Source organism: Odocoileus virginianus, chromosome 2 (genome assembly GCF_023699985.2).
Source record: "Odocoileus virginianus isolate 20LAN1187 ecotype Illinois chromosome 2, Ovbor_1.2, whole genome shotgun sequence".
NCBI lineage: Eukaryota > Metazoa > Chordata > Mammalia > Artiodactyla > Cervidae > Odocoileus > Odocoileus virginianus.
The window spans coordinates 79886885-79904243 of record NC_069675.1 but is presented as its reverse complement, the minus strand read 5'-3'; the positions used below and the strand labels follow the sequence as shown (position 1 = coordinate 79904243).

Below are 17359 nucleotides of genomic sequence, written 5' to 3'. Positions count from 1 at the left end.
GCCCCTGGGATTCTCCAGGCAAGAATGCAGTGTGCCTCTTTAAAAAGCCCTCTATTACTTTATGTATAAATATCAGTAAGCCCCAATGAGAAGACTTCTTGTGTTTCCTAAATACACACCATACTGTAAAGTTCCAGAAATGGTACAAGACTTGCTGGATCTAAGAAATAAAGTCTATTAATTAAAAAAAAAAATACATCATCAAACAAGTCTTTAATGAAACCAACTTATCAAGTCCTTTGTTTTCACTCGCATCCCTTTTTCCATTAACATTGGTGATTACATTTGTTTCTTGGTGCTCAACATTACATTGGATCTTTGGTCTAATTTATTTCCACATGTGGTATAGCAAACCAGGAGTGGCATAAAGCCCAGTATAGCCTTAGACTATTTGTATAATCTAATACAAACTTCTCTTGTTTCAATAAAGCATTGTGGCCCAGAGTTATCAAGTAATTTGCATGAGATAGCCAAAATTGCTACAAAAATCCAGAGCTTCTACTTCCTAGACCGAGTCTTTGGATGAATTTCTTTTTTAAAAAATTTTATTAAAGTATAGTTGATTTGCAATGTGTTTAATTTCTTCTCTGCAACAAAGTGATGCAGTTTTTTATATATGTGTGTGTATATATATATGTTTTTTTTCATTATGGTTTATCACAAGATATTGAATACATTTGTGCTATACAGTAGGACCCTGTTGTTTATCCATTCAGAAAATATTCCCTGATTTAACTGTTTAATTTCCACATGCAGGGACTTTCTTATTCAAGCTAACTTCTACCCATTGATCTTAGTTCTGTTGGATAAACTACATTGAAAAGGTCTAACCTGTTTTACCATGAGAGACTTTAAAATAGGTCATAACAACTAAATTACCCTCAGGGCGTCTTGTTATCTAAGTTTTACCAAGCAGCCCAAGCATTCAAAAGTGCTTGTGAAAAATTCTTCACAATATTGACTTTCAAATTCCCTATCATCACTTTCATGTTGACATTGGATAGCTAAGAGCGTTCTCTTTTTTCCACATGCTCTGGACTTCTACAAATACAACTTCATGTGTAGAGTTCTCCCACTCAGTGTTATTTTATGTATTCCTTCCACAAGTAAACCATGCATATCTCTACACAATTTGTGAATGCAAATGGTATAAAGGAGTCACTGCTAGAGCATACCATTGTGTCTCTGTGGGATGGCAACTGTCCATTTTCTGCCTTCACTGGATAAGTTTTAAGTAGCTTTGAATCCACTGTCTCCTTCCAGTCAATAGATACATACTGAAGAATCTCATCAAATTCTTTTCCTTGTTAATACTGTGATTCACCAAGTTTATGGCATTTCTCTGTTTCATGAGAGAGAGAAGAAGACCAAAACTGAACAGATGAAGTTATACATTTTATCCCTCTTGCAATGACTATGACAGATGCTTCCCTGATTCTCTTTTTCTCCACTTTTCAAAATTTCAATCCCTCAAATTTATATAGGTTCTTTCTTCAGAGCTCTAGGGCATTTCCCAAAAGTCACTTAGCAGTCTCTGTCACTGGGAAAAAATATTGATCCTAGGACGGGTCCTGATTTAAGCGTCTATAGCCAATTGCATAGAAAGGTGATTAAATTCCATTCACTTCAGTTTAATTTCTTCATGTTATACAAGTTAGCTTTCCTTTCTTTAAGAGGAGAGGAGTAAATCCATCTGTTATATGGAGTAGAAACATGTGAAATCACCTGTATGGATAAATCTCTCCATCAGAAATGGCTCTCCTCCTATCACTGAAATATAGAAAGCTCTTTTAGGGCTTTCTGGAAACTGATATATAGTATGAAAGTTGAAAAGAGTTCATAAAATTGCTAGCTGCTTTAATCAAGTTCTACTAGTATGGAGATGTTACAGAAGTAATAAGTTTTGTCAAAGATCATTATACCTAAATGTATCTACCCATGCATTCTAGCAATTATAAAAACACATTCAGCTCATGCTGTGAGAGATATAGAGATGAGCCAGACACTGATTATATCCTTGAAAAGGCCACAGCCAATTACAGAAGACAAGAGAATGGATCTACACTTGAATAAGATGATACATACAAGGAAGACCCTGCCCAGGCTTGGAGACATGGTCACATGCAAGTGTCAAAATTACCTCTGAAAGTAGAATAGTATTTAATTATAATGCAGGGAAGCAGTCCACAAGTGAGAACAGTGAGACAAGACTTTTGGGCAAGAAATCAAGGCACTCATGATAGGAATATCCAGTTCATTCCATTTATAGTGAAAGAACTACATGATGTTGTGTAATTGGCATGTGATGCTGTCATGCATCAGTAGTGTCTGCGCATCAGCATGGGGAGGAGAAGTGCAGGAAATGGACTTCCAATGAGGGTATCTGAGTCAAGAAATGGCATTGCGGGGTCTTCCCTGGTGGTCCAGTGGTTATGAGTTTGCCTTCCAGTGTAGAGGCTGTAGGTTTGATCTCTGGTCAAGAAGCTAAGATCCCACAGGGATCATGACCAAACAACCAAAACATGAAACAGAAGAAATATCATAACAGATTCAATAAAGACTTTAAAAATGATCCACATCAAGAAAAAAAAAATCTTGAAATGGCATGGCAGAATCATGAGAAATTACCAGTGTTCATTCCCATAATTTCTAATGAGTAATGCCAGCAAAATATCAAATTCTTAAAAAGGCTGAATTATTTGAAAGCAAATTGGAATTTTTTGTGGTGCCTTAGGTGGCCTGCAATCATTTTTTAAAACTGTGATGCCTTTAAGAAAATAAAATTCCTAGTGGGAAATGGATGTGAGATGTGCAAGTTGGGCCATAAAGAAGGCTGAGCGCTGAAGCATTGATGCTTTTGAACTGCGGTTTTGAAGAAGACTCTTGAGAGTCCCTTGGACTGAAGAGAGATCAAACCAGTCAGTCCTAAAGGATATCAATTCTGATTATTCATTGGAGGTACTGATGCTGAGGCTGAAGCTCCAGTACTTTGACCACCTGATGCAAAAAGCTGACTCATTGGAAAAGACCCTGATGCTGGGAAAGATTGAAGGCAGGAGAAAAAGGGGACAACAGGGGATAAGATGGTTGGATGGCATCAGCGACTCGATGGACATGAGTTTGAGCAAGCTCCGGGAGTTGGTGATGGACAGGGAGGCCTGGCATACTGCCGTCCATAGGGTCGCAAAGAGTTGGACACAACTGAGTGACTGAACAGCAACAATGGGAAAAGACTAAGTATAGGAGTTGGGAAGACCAGGTTTCAAACATGAACTCTACCATTTATGAACTATGGGGAGTATACAAGTGACTTGACCTCACCTACAATATGCTACAAATAGTAGGGACACAAACAGTGGCAGAGGTGTTCAAAAATACAGACCAGCTGACTGGTATAAGATGCACGACATAAAGAAAATCTTGGGAGAAGTCAGCAATTTTTTTTTTCTCTCCAAGTTCTCTTTCCAGAGATGCTTAGAAAGGACATGAAATGGCATGTATAGGTTAATTATTTCAGATCACTTCTTATGACATTTCCTTCTATAAACAAATTACTGGAATGTTAACTACTTCTAATTTACACATGGGATATGTGGGAATCTTAAAAAATAAAATTCCTCACCTGTTTAGGGTTTCCCACCTTCCTCCTCCATTGGATTAACATCCTTTCAGGAGCAGAAGGTGAAATTGATGATACGGTGATAGGATTGTCAAAAGATGTAGCCTGCCAATTCTGTATAAAGAGAGACAGGACAGCTCTCCAGAGCCAGAGGACTTCTTTACAGAGGCTGTTTCAGTCACTCTAAACTGGATTTCTGTGTGTTTTAGGGGTCTACTTGTCTTCTTTCTAGCAAAGTAGGTCCCACTTTATCTTCAGAATTTATTTAAAAGTAGGACCTTTTATACCAATCAAGTCTACCCTCTCTGAACCAGAAGACAATTTACCTTGAGGCTAATGAGCTCTGAGTCCTTCACTTTCACAAATTTGTACTTAATTTTCTATCAGTATAAAGTACAAGTATAAACATTCTTCAATTTATAGAGAATTTCTTAAATTATACAAGCTTCAAGCTTTAAAAAGTCCCTGAATGTACAGTGTTTGTGGGGTCAAGTCAAGCCCTCTTTCAGCTCCTCCACTGGCTCCTGGATCTCTGCTCATGAAATGACTCTGCCCAACTTCCTCCTCAGACTCATTTGTCACCACTGCCTGTTGCATCACTCCTTGACCACGTCACTTCACATACTGGGAAGTTTAGACAAACTCTTCTCTCCAGCTGCAATGCTATTTTCCCTGTATCGCCCTTCCGTTTTCAACCCAAACGTCACCCCTGCAAAGTTCTCCCATGGTCTCTAGGACGACTTTCATCCCTATTGTACATCCAGGGTACATTGTCCATTTTCTTGTCTACTAATCTCTACACTGCCCATAAAGACCTATTTTGCATCCCTGTTCCATGTCAAACCAGGAGCAGAGAGCTCATCTTCAGTATTTCTTTATTCTGGGAGCCTAGCAGAGTGCCTGGCCCAGGATGGTGCTCATAAGTAGCTGGTGGAATGGCAAGACCCTCTAAAGACCATCATTTTACCTTTTCATTCTGTTCTAATGTCACTGAGGTTATAGGCAGGAGAAGAATCACTTACTGAACCTGCTCTCCACCTACAATTTTCATTTTCCCTCTGTTACCAACATTATCAACCCTCCTGCTTTTATCCTATACTGATTGCAGTCACAAAATCCTATTTCTGAGTAATTTTGCAACTGCATCTCCCTGTTCACAAGCTAAGGGCATATGCAAATCTGAGCTTAAAAAAGTAAATGCTTTGAATGAATGTTTTCTACAGCATAAAGGCCCATAGAGTTATCTTGGCATATATCTGATTGAAAAGAAATGGAGCAGTTTCATTGGTTTTTCATGACTATTTCCATCCCTGTATCCTAATGAGGCACTCACTGTTTCCTAGGTGGACATGAGCAAACACACTGAACCCAGCAGGAAGGAAAGCAATAGTGATGCTGACCTCTATTTCCAGCATTAACTGATTCACACATCCATTCACTTAGCAAACAATTAGTGCACATCCGATAAGTGCCAGACACTGCTCTATCTTTGGGGATACAGAGATTAACTAGACTCAGCCTTTGCCTAGTCAAAGTGTATAAAATTCAGAGTGATGAGAAAAGCTTATGATAAATCATTACAATCTAATTTAAGAAATGCTGTGTTAGAAATTGCTTGGGGGTAGAGTAAATTTAGATAGACAAAGAGAGAAGAAGTTTATGTAGGATTTTGAAAGGTGAATACAGTTTGAAATATCGGTAAGATAGCTATCATAAGAGCTTCGGACTTTATCTTGAAAACATAGGTATCCTTTGAAAAGTTTAAAAAGGAGGAGCATAATCTTTAGAAAGATCACCCTGATGGAAAGGGAGAAAATAGAATATCAGGATGTTATTTATAGAGATGTAGAGGGCAGTTATTTTCCTAACTGAGATGATAAGTGATGAGGGTCTAGAACAGGAAAGTAGGAAAGGTAATGGAGGAAAAGGTAAGAACTTCAAAGATATTTAGGAATAAGAATCCACAGGACACAGTTCCCCATGAACACCAATAGTTAGAGTCATTAAGATGCTTATGAGACTTCTAGTTGGCGATGAACTAGAAGGTAGGAGAAGACCAAAGTGTGAGATAGTTCAGTTGAGCTGACTACAGTATGGTCAGAGACAAAGTGACTGACAAAGAAGAAATTCACAGTCACCTTTGAGAAGCCAGAGGGAAGTGGGGTTAAAAGTAAAAATGAATTCATGAAGCAACAAGCTTATAAACTTATAAAATCAGACCAACATGTAATGGGACAAAGAAATAGATCAGGAAAATCAGTTCATAACCAAGGTTGCGAATAATGAGGAGATGCAAAGAGTCCATTTTATGTGATGCTGGCTATGTGATAGAGAAGACCTCTGCTCCCAAAAGCTTGCACATCTTCCTTGTCTCCCAAATGAATTCAAAGGGATTCTCCTGGTGAAGTCAGAGGATCAGAGCTGATACTAATTAATGGATCAGTCTCAGCAATGAAGAACCTGTAGTAGACAATTCTCAAGAGTCATGGATTTAAGTAAGCTTTATTTTAGATGATTATTCATAGGAAGCAGATCCCAACGACTGGAGAATAAATATTCTTGGGAAATCAGCTTCATCTCCAGAAAAAAAATGCAGATTGGAATGTGCCTAGGGAGCCCATTGTTCACGAAGCTGAGGATTCCAAGTCATAAAGGATGGATATTTTTAACACCCATAGCTATGTTGTTTAGGACATTGTAAGAAAGAGCTGTACAATCAGATGTTGTGTAGCTGGTTATTTCACGACTCACTTATTTTCACTGACTTAGTTTTTCGTCTGTAAATTGGGAATAATAATGCATATACTTTGAGCTGCAGGCAGAATTAAGTGTGATCTAAAGGGCCTAATATGGGCTTCTCTGGTGGCTCAGTGGTAAAGAATCAGCCTCAGTGCAGGAGACCAGTCACTGGCTTGGGAAGATCCCCTGAAGAAGAAAATGGCAACCCACTCCAATATTCTTGCCTAGGAAATTCCATGGATGGAGGAGCCTGGCGGGCTACAGTCCATGGGGTTGCAAAGAGGCAGACATAAATTAATGACTGAACAACAACAATGGGCCCAATACAGTACCTCATACATAGTGAGTATTCAATGCTGGCAACTATTATTCCTCTTCATCAATGGTTCACTTTACTTTGTTATGATTTGTTTGCTCATGAATTGGTCCAGGCTGGGGCATGGGAAGAATTTATGCAACTATCTGAAAAAAATGGGACTTGGAGGACAAAGGTGAAGGCATTAGGTCATGAGGCTGACCTAATCAGAATTTACAAAAAAACATTTTCGATAACTGAATACAACTTCCTCTACAGAGAACAATGCCAAGGCTGGAAACGCACTAGTCGATCCTGCCATGTGTCCTACTGATGCAGAATCTCTGAAACCTGGGACAGTGTCAGCAGAGGAGACTAGGGATGACCAAGACTGGCCCATGGGCATGATCGACATACCAACCATTCAGAGACAGGGCGATTACTCACATTTTTATGGAGAGCTAATTGCCCAAGCAATTAGCAGCCTGCTTGAAAGACAGAAACATCCTTTTGGATACAAGCTGTATAATGAGGGAATTGCTTGACTAAGCAAATTTTGGGTTAATGGAAAACAGACCCTTCTGTCACCAAGAGCAGCGTCTGCCTGTGTTAAGATTAAATTGTTTATATTGCTGACTGTCCTACATTTTTGCATCAAAAAGAGTGCAGAGAGAGATGACATTTGCAGTAATTTGGCTAAGGGCTATAGCAACCTAATTAGAAATGTTCAGTGCTACAAGTTCACAGAATTGTATTGTGGCAATCACTCTTGAAAAATTCAATTCTGAAAATGCAATAAGCAAAACTCGAAACTGGTAGATAACTTAGCACATGTTCTGAGAATAAGTTCTGTATTAGAAGCAATAACACAAAAAATCTCCAGGCCCTCAAGGCAACTATGAATTAAGCCCTTGTGCTCTTTGAGCCGGATCATCCTGTCAAAGCCTGGTTCCTGGCCTTCTTGAAGCCCAGCTACACTCAGGTTTTTCTCCTCTCCCTACCCCATCCCTCCCTACCCCTTTCCCACACTGTCTCTAGAACAGTGGGTCCTAAACCCCAATTAAAATAACCTAGAAGATTTGCTTTCAATACTCAAGCTCTTTGGACATATGTCTTCATTAATCCACTCAACTGATGACTGAATGCCTACCCTGTGCCAGGCACTATTTTCCTATCAGATTTCAATATTTTGAGCTCCTTTAAAAAAAAAAAACATTCTCTATTTGATTACTCTAGCCACAACAGTGCCCTGAATGTTATCTTCATGATACACATACTGAATATGCAGTAGCTATGAACTGATATTTTTCTCTATACCAATGATTCTCAAACTGAGTTTGCATCAAAATAAATTTAGGAAATTTCTAAGACATGCCAGTGCTTGAGCCCTATACCAGATCAGTCAAGGGAGACTTCCATGTCAAGATGCAGGCATGTTATACCTTACAAGCTGCCTAGATGATTCAGTGTGAAGCTGGTCTGAGACCCACTGAGCTGCATCCCTGGGGCTCAGACTTGAGTGCAGAGTCACAAGGAGGGTCCATTTTGCATATTCTAAGGTTTCAGGTCTAGAAACCCTGATTTATCAGATTTGGGGGCAGGATCTGTGAGTTTTATGAAGCTGTTTCTGGCACAGGTGGTTTGTGAAGTTACTGTAAGGAACTGCTCTTGGACCAATCTTGAGTAGGAAGGAGGGACTTAAGGAACTTGGGCCAATCCTTATGCTTCCATGGAGTTATGCCTGCTGGTCACCCAATCCACTCATCTACCCATCCTTCCAGACCCAGTGTCCTCTCAAGAAACTTCATGATGTAGCCTCCTCACCATGAGTACCTGAGCTTGCCTTCTTAGTTGTCTCTGAATCCTTAGCTCATGGTTTAACTCCTGATATAAAGTGAGAAACTCTTAATATACATGGATTTGAATGACATGGCTTGGGTTAAGGTCACTGCTGTTAGCCTTAACTTTGTGGCTCAAGGAAGACAAACTAGTTCGTAAATCTCAATTCCTGTCCAGACATCCTGTCCAGTATCCTGGAACCAGGGCCAGTAGACATCATGTCCTGCCTTATCTTATCATCATGGGAGCGAGTCCTGGCCTTAACCCTTAGCCTGGTATCTGGTTTTCATGTCTAGTAACAGATTTCACTCATTGAATCTTCTTTTCTGCTTTTCTAAATTTTACCTTGTATCATTCAGCTTTGTTGCATAACAAATGGCTTCAAAACTCTCTGTGGCTATAAAAACTGAGTTTCTTTTTCTCCTGTTGTTGTTGTTTATTTTTAATTAATTAATTTATTTTAATTGGAGGCTAGTTACTTTACAATATTTGAGACTCAGACTCATAAAAGTTAAAATAATAAAAATTAATAGAATCTGCTTAAACTTAAAAAAAAACCCTGAGTTTTACCTCTCAGTTGCAACAACATTTGGGCTGAGTGACAACAAAACTCTGCAGCTGCTCCAAATCCAAGTGCATATGAAAAGTACATACATTTTCTTGGCAGAATGAACTGGGAGTAACCAAAGAAATCATGGCCTGGTTCATAAACCTAGCATTACATCACCAGTTTTTAAAAACATCATTAGTCAAATCAAATCATGTAGATAACCTGATGAGATAGGAGCAATACTTCCACCAAAAATTCCCATGAATCATACAACAATTGACAGAATTTTACAAATAAGCCTTTTATAGGGAAGAGGAAGCAGTAAGCCACATGGGTTTCTGAGACCCGTCACTGTAAAACCCTTGCCTATGACACTAGCCTCCACCTTCCTGGTAAGGCCCACATTGCCAACTCCTTTACCCACCTATGACTTCCAAATTCAGCTTCTCAGACTATCATATTCTGTATCTGTTTTAGCTTCTTGGTAGGAACATGTTTCTCCAGTTTCCATTTATTCCAGTGCACCTCTTCAATATAATCATGCCATGTTCAGTTCAGTTCAGTTCAGTCACTCGTCATGTCTGACTCTTTGCAACCCCAAGGACTGCAGCATGCCAGACCTCCCTGTCCATCACCAACTCCCGAAGTTTACTCAAACTCTGGTCCATTGAGTCAGTGATGCCATCGAACCACCTCATCCTCTGTCATCTCCTTCTCCTCCTGCCTTCAATCCTAGCATCAGGGAATTATCAAAGAAATCATGGCATGGTTCATCAACCTAGTATTACATCACCAGTTCTTAAAAACATCATTAATCAAATCAAATCATGTAGATAACCTGATGAGATAGGAGCAATACTTCCACAGAAAGTTCAAATGAGTCAGCTCTTCACATCAGGTGGCCAAAGTATTGGAGTTTCAGCTTCAGCATCAGTCCTTCCAGTGAATATTCAGGACTGATTTCCTTTAGGATGGATAGGTTGGATCTCCTTGCAGTCTAAGGGACTCTCAAGAGTCTTCTCCACACCACAGTTCAAAAGCATCAATTCTTCAGCACTCAGATTTCTTTATAGTCCAACTCTCACACCCATACATGACTACTGGAAAAACCATAGCCTTGACTAGATGGACCTTTGCTGGCAAAGTAATGTCTCTGCTTTTTAATATGCTGTCTAGGTTGGTCATGACTTTCCCTCCAAGGAGTAAGCGTCTTTTAATCTCATGGCTGCAATCACCATCTGCAGTGATTTTGGAGCCCAAAAAAATAAAGTCAGCCACTGGTTCCCCATCTATTTGCCATGAAGTGATGGGACTAGATGCCATGATCTTAGTTTTCTGAATGTTAAGCTTTAAGTCAACTTTTTCCCTCTCCTCTTTTACTTTCATCAAGAGCCTCTTTAGTTCTTCTTCGCTTTCTGCCATCAGGGTGGTGTCATCTGCATATCTGAGGTTATTGATATTTCTCCCAGTAATCTTGACTCCAGCTTGTTCTTCATCCAGCCCAGAGTTTCTTATGATGTACTCTGCATATAAGTTAAATAAGCAGGATGATAATATACAGCCTTGACGTACACTTTTTCCCCCTATTTGGAACCAGTCTGTTGTTTCATGTCCAGTTCTAACTGTTGCTTCCTGACCTGCATACAGGTTTCTCAAGAGGCAGGTCAGGTGGTCTGGTATTCCCATCTCTTTCAGAATTTTCCACAGTTTGTGGTGATTCACACAAAGGCTTTGGCATAATCAATAAAGTAGAAGTGGATGTTTTTCTGGAACTCTTGGTTTTTGGGTGATCCAATGGATGTTAGCAATTTAATCTCTGGTTTATCTGCCTTTTCTAAAACCAGCTTGACTATCTGGAACTTCACAGTTAGTGCATTGTTGAAGCCTGGCTTGGAGAATTTTGAGCATTACTTGACTAACATGTGAGATGAGTGCAATTGTGCAATAGTTTGAGCATTCTTTGGGATTGCCTTTCTTTGGGATTGGAATGATAACTGATGTTATTAAGAGGTGGCAAGAATACACAGAAGAACTATACAAAAAATATCTTCATGACCCAGATAATCACGATGGTGTGCTCACTCACCTAGAGCCAGACAGCCTGGAATGCGAAGTCAAGTGGGCCTTAGGAAGCATCACCATGAACAAAGCCAGTGGAGGTGATGGAATTCCAGCTGACTTATTTCAAATCCTAAAAGATGAGGCTGTGAAAGTGCTGCACTCAATATGCCAGCAAATTTGGAAAACTCAGCAGTGGCCACAGGGCTGGAAAAGGTCAGTTTTCATTCCATGTCATGTTCAGCCCTATTCTAAAACAGTGGCTGCCTGTGGGCAGAATTCAGACTGCTCTCTCTTTGTACAGCTTATGGCACTGCTGTAGCAGACTGGCAGTTTGAGTCATGAAAAGCATTCCAGCGTTCTTTCCACTCCAGTTCCTCATCCTACCCCTGGGTGCCTCTCACTTGGCCGCACCCCGCACTAATCGCCACCTGCATGTTGAGGTCTCTGCTCTTTGGTTGCTGCGGGCACTCGGTTGTGAGAACTCAGTCTGGAAGACAAGAGAAGACTGAAATCTCAGAGTAACCCCAGCCATCTTCCCTAGTTAAGAAGGCCATGCTCTCTGGAAAGAGAAGAAGGCATCTGAAACTAAGGGTCACATCATAATAAAAAGTGAGGGACCACTTCCCCTGACACAGCCTGACTCTCCTCCCTTTAGTCAGGGATCCTCTGAAGAACATCTGTCAGAACCTGAGTCCAAAGCATGCTTACCACCCCATTTGACCTTGGACCACCCCAGGCAAATGGAGCCTTTTCCTCTTGTCTCTCTCGTTATATCATATCCTCAGTTTAGATCATTAGCTCCCAAAGTCTAAAATATTTACCATCTTCCTTTGGAGAAAAAGTTTGCCAAACACTGCTCTAAAATAAAGCATCTCCTTTTAAAACTGAGCTTCAAAACCTCTTCTGAAAATGATCCCAAAGAGTTACCAGAATTGAAAGAGACATGTGTAGCCATAGTTCATCACAGCATTATTTATAATAGCCAAGACATGGAAGCAACCTAGATGTCCATCAGTAGACTAATGGATAAGAAAGCAGTGGTACATATACACAATGGAATATTACTCAGGCATTAAAAAGAACACATTTGAATCAGTTCTCATGAGATGGATGAAACTGGAGCCTATTATACAAAGTGAAGTAAGCCAGAAAGAAAAACACCAATACAGTATACTAATGCATATATATGGAATTTAGAAAGATGTAACGATAACCCTGTATGTGAGACAGCAAGAGACACAGATGTATAGAACAGTCTTTTGGACTCTGTGGGAGAGGGCGAGAGTGGGATATGGGAGAATGGCATTGAAACATGTAAGTTATCATGTGTGAAACGAATCGCCAGTCCAGGTTTAATGCATGATACAGGGTTCTCGGGGCTGGTGCACTGGGATGACCCAGAGGGATAGGATGGGGAGGGAGGTGGGAGGGAGGTTCAGGATGGGGAGCACATGTACACCCATGGCAGATTCATGTCAATGTATGGCAAAACCAATACAATATTGTAAAGTAAAAAAATAAATAAATAAAACTGAAAAAAAATAAAGAATATAAAACAAACAAAAAAAGAGTCACCCTGTTTCACTACTCTACCTGATGCGACTATTATAAAACAAATACGAAACTGACTCCATCCAGGACTGTGGATTTCTTTTTCATTTTCATTGTGTCTTGTGAGAATAGCTCCAGGCTCAGGAAGGCTGTGTCTTTGTTTTTCTAAGTACTGATTGAGACATAAGACAAAAAAAAAAAAAAAAGAAGTGCTGAGGAAACAACAGAGGCTTTATTTGTGATTATTAGCATTTGCCAGGTCCTGTTTCCCCTGATTTATTTGGGGCCAACAGAGTAGCTGCCCCTACAATCAAATAATTGCAGCCAGTTGTCCAGGGTGCTCTGCATTTTCACCTTCACCTGGCTGGTGCCTTGCCCATCAGTGGTAAAGATTCATCCTGTGCCCTGGTAAAAACACACCATCAGGTCCTTCTTGTTTCCTTACTTCCTGGTGGAGGAAATGTGTTTACAATGCATAAAGGAGTCTGGACTTGGCATAGCTCATAAATTTCCTTCATGAAGTACATGGAGTGGGACAGTATAGCCTAATGGTTACAAGACTAGAGTCTTGTCCCTTAACTGTTATGTTACTTTGGGCAATTTACTTAACCTGTCTGTTCCTCAGTCTCCTTGTCTATTGCCCATTATACTAATTGAATATAATAATATTTCCAATCTTGCAGCCCTCCAAATTGTTCACTTCTCCTTTCACTGTACTGTTCTTGGGCCAAGAGACTCTCAGTTGAATGTGGGAAGCTCACAGTTGCATAAGATGAAATTATATATAGAGAATTAAAAGGGAGGAAGTGAGACATGAGGAAGTACAGATAATACACCACAACCACTCAGAGCAAGAAGTAGCATCATTGCTCCTCCTGGGTCCCAAGGCTGATGTCTAGAGCCCTGCCATCTGCATAGCAATCATGCAGGAAAAGTTGGTGGTGAATGGAATAGCATATATAACAAACAATAGAAAGAAAAACCATAGAATGTCAGTGCTCAATCCCAGTGATCATCCATTTTATAGAGGAGAAAGCCCTAAAATGGAAATAGGAAGTATGCATTGGTGGAGAATTAGCCAGACAGAAGACTACTGATGAGTTAATCCTTAACACAAACTGTAAGAACTTACAAGCCATTGAACAGTTAACTTATATAAGTATTTATCTAAACAAAAATATCCAAACCTTAGACAAAAAAAGGACATTTAAGAGAAACATATCAGTCATTCTCTACTAGCCTAGCTATAGGGCAATCACTAAAAGTCTTTTGGTTGATACAGATCAGAGGTATCTTTCTGTGTATGTGTGTGTGTTTTAAGTGTGTGTGTGTGTGTGTGTGTGTGTGTGTGTTTGGGTGTGTACACATGTTTATCTATTATTGCCTAATCAGTGACAGCCTAATCTGAGTCAGAAGACCTGAGTGTGGTTCCTAGTAGAAGTGGTTCTGTCCTTACAGGTATCGTTAGTGTTAAATAAAAAATCCACCTGCCAGAGAAGGAGACCCAAGAGACACTGTTTCAATCCCTGGTCCAGAAGATCCCCTGGGGGAGGAAGTGGCAACCCACTCCAGTATTCTTGCCTGGAAAATTCCATAAGCAAAAGAGCCTGGCAGGCTACAGTTCATGGGGCCCCAAAGAGTCAGACATGACTGAGTAACTGAGCGTACACACACACACACACACACACACACAGAAGTGGTTCATTGGAACAACTTCTAGCCTGTGCAATCTTAGAAGGATTGCATAACCTCTTTGGGGTTCAGCTTCCTTATCTACCTAAACAAATGACTCAGCCCTGCCTATTTCACTGAAGTGTTGCAAGGATTAGAACAGAAAGGTCAAAGTTTGTTGTTTTTTCTCTGTAGAGGTCTGCTTATGATTGAAAGAGCATGATTACTGGGACTCACCCACCTGCACATACCTGTACAGCTTCTAGCCTGCTGCCTGCTTTCAAAAGGCAGCCTATATGTGGGACAGGACCTCATAACCTGTGAGCAGCAGGACCACTAGCAGGGGTGTTGCAATGATGAGAAGGTCACCTGTTATAGGTAAAAATTTAGTATAATCTTGGAATAAGTGATTTTAAAAAATGATCAACTTAAAGTGCTTAAGGCTAAATTTTTCAATGCTTTTCATAGTTTGACAAAAAGGAAAAAAGCAGTTATTAAACGGGTGAGACATCAGCATCATTAAGAGAAATTTTTGAAGCCCCATCATTGATTGATAAAGTCTTGGATGGGTTGGGACTTCCCTGGCAGTGCATTGAAAAGACCCCACACTTCCACTGCAGGGGGAATGGACTGGATTCCCGGTCAGGGAACTAAAGATCCCTGATGCTGTGTGGCAGTGACCAAACAAACAAACAAACAAACCCAAAAGTCTTGGATGGCTCCAAGAACCTCTGTTTTTATTTATCCCAGTGTGTCTTACATGTAGCCAGTTTGAGAGCAGCCAGACTATTCATGCAGTGTGTTTTGTCCAATAAAGAAGTGGTGGTCTTTACACATAGAACTGTTGGTTACAAACTCTTCCTCCTAAAAATATTTTTCTCAATGGATCAGGAAAAGACCCTAACAGGATTTTTTAAATAGTTCAAAGAATGCTATTTCTGCACATTCTGTAGGCTGCCTTTTCATTCCAAGCAGAGGGAATAAGCTAAGCTTGTGCATCTTGCCTGAGTGATTTGTTTCTTTTTCTTTTTCCACTTATTTTTATTAGTTGGAGGCTAATTACTTTACAATATTGCAGTGGTTATTGTCATACATTGATGTGAATCAGCCATGGATTTACATGTGTTCCCATCCTGTTCCCCCCTACCACCTCCCTCTCCACCCGATCCCTCTGGTGTCTTCCCAGTGCACCAGGCCCGAGCACTTGTCTCATGCATCCAACCTGGGCTGATGATCTGTTTCATTATAGATAATATACATGTTTTGATGCTGTTCTCTCGAAACATCCCATCCTCACCTTCTCCCACAGAGTCCAAAAGTCTGTTCTGTACACCTGTGTCTCTTTTTCTGTTTTGCATATAGGGTTATCATTACCATCTTTCTAAATTCCATATATATGCATTAGTATACTGTATTAGTCTTTACCTTTCTGGCTTACTTCACTTTGTATAATGGGCTCCAGTTTCATCCATCTCATTAGAACTGATTCAAATAAATTCTTTTTAATGGCTGAGTAATATTCCATGGTGTATATGTACCAGGCTTCCTTATCCATTCGTCTGCTGATGGGCATCTAGGTTGCTTCCATGTCCTGGCTATTATAAACAGTGCTGTGATGAACATTGGCGTGCACGTGTTTCTTTCAGATCTGGTTTCCTCGGTGTGTATGCCCAGAAGTGGGATTGCTGGGTCATATGGCAGTTCTATTTCCAGTTTTTTAAGAAATCTCCACACTGTTCTCCATAATGACTGTACAAGTTTGCATTCCCACCAACAGTGTAAGAGGGTTCCCTTTTCTCCACACCCTCTCCAGCATTTATTGCTTATAGACTTTTGGATAGCAGCCATCCTGACTGGCGTGTAATGGTACCTCATTGTGGTTTTTTTGATTTGCGTTTCTCTGATAACGAGTGGTGTTGAGCATCTTTTCATGTGTTTGTTAGCCATCTGTATGTCTTCTTTGGAGAAATGTCTGTTTAGTTCTTTGGCCTATTTTTTGATTGGGTCATTTATTTTTCTGGAATTGAGCTGCAGGAGTTTCTTGTATATTTTTGAGATTAATCCTTTGTCTGTTGCTTTGTTTGCTATTATTTTCTCCCAATCTGAGGGCTGTCTTTTCACCTTGCTTATAGTTTCCTTTGTTGTGCAAAACCTTTTAAGTTTCATTAGGTCCCATTTATTTATTTTTGCTTTTATTTCCAATATTCTGGGAGGTGGGTCTTAGAGGATCCTGCTGTGATTTATGTCGGAGAGTGTTTTGCCTATGTTCTCCTCTAAGAGTTTCATAGTTTCTGGTCTTACATTTAGATCTTTAATCCATTTTGAGTTTATTTTTGTGTATGGTGTTAGAAAGTGTTCTAGTTTCATTCTTTTACAAGTGGTTGACCAGTTTTCCCAGCACCACTTGTTAAAGAGGTTGTCTTTTTTCCATTGTATATCCTTGCCTCCTTTGTCGAAGATAAGGTATCCATAGGTTCGTGGATTTATCTCTGGGCTTCCTATTCTGTTCCATTGATATATATTTCTGTCTTTGTGCCAGTACCATACTGTCTTGATGACTGTGGCTTTGTAGTATAGTCTGAAGTCAGGCAGGTTGATTCCTCCAGTTCCATTCTTCTTTCTCAAGATTACTTTGACTATTCAAGGTTTTTTGTATTTCCATACAAATTGTGAAATTATTTGTTCTAGTTCTGTGAAAAATATCGTTGGTAGCTTGATAGGGATTGCATTGAATCTATAAATTGCTTTGGGTAGTATAGTCATTTTGACAATGTTGATTCTTCCAATCCATGAACACGGTATATTTCTCCATCTGTTTGTGTCCTCTTTGATTTCTTTCATCAGTGTTTTATAGTTTTCTATGTATAGGTCTTTTGTTTCTTCAGGTAGATATACTCCTAAGTATTTTATTCTTTTTGTTGCAATGGTGAAGGTATTGTTTCCTTAATTTCTCTTTCTGTTTTCTCATGGTTAGTGTATAGGAATGCTCATTAGGAAACAAAGGGAGAATAACCAAATTAAAAAAATTAGAAAT

At 39.8% G+C, this 17359-nt stretch overlaps 1 long non-coding RNA gene across 3 annotated transcripts in view; it reads right to left on the bottom strand.

Moving 5' to 3' along the window:
- The window catches only part of LOC139029959 (uncharacterized), a 103854-nt gene that overhangs the window by 50629 nt on the left and 35866 nt on the right, over positions 1-17359 (bottom strand). For all 3 annotated transcript variants that reach the window (XR_011482308.1, XR_011482311.1, XR_011482310.1), the window contains exon 2: positions 1176-1342. This is a non-coding gene — a long non-coding RNA (uncharacterized lncRNA). The remainder of the gene's footprint in view (positions 1-1175; positions 1343-17359) is intronic.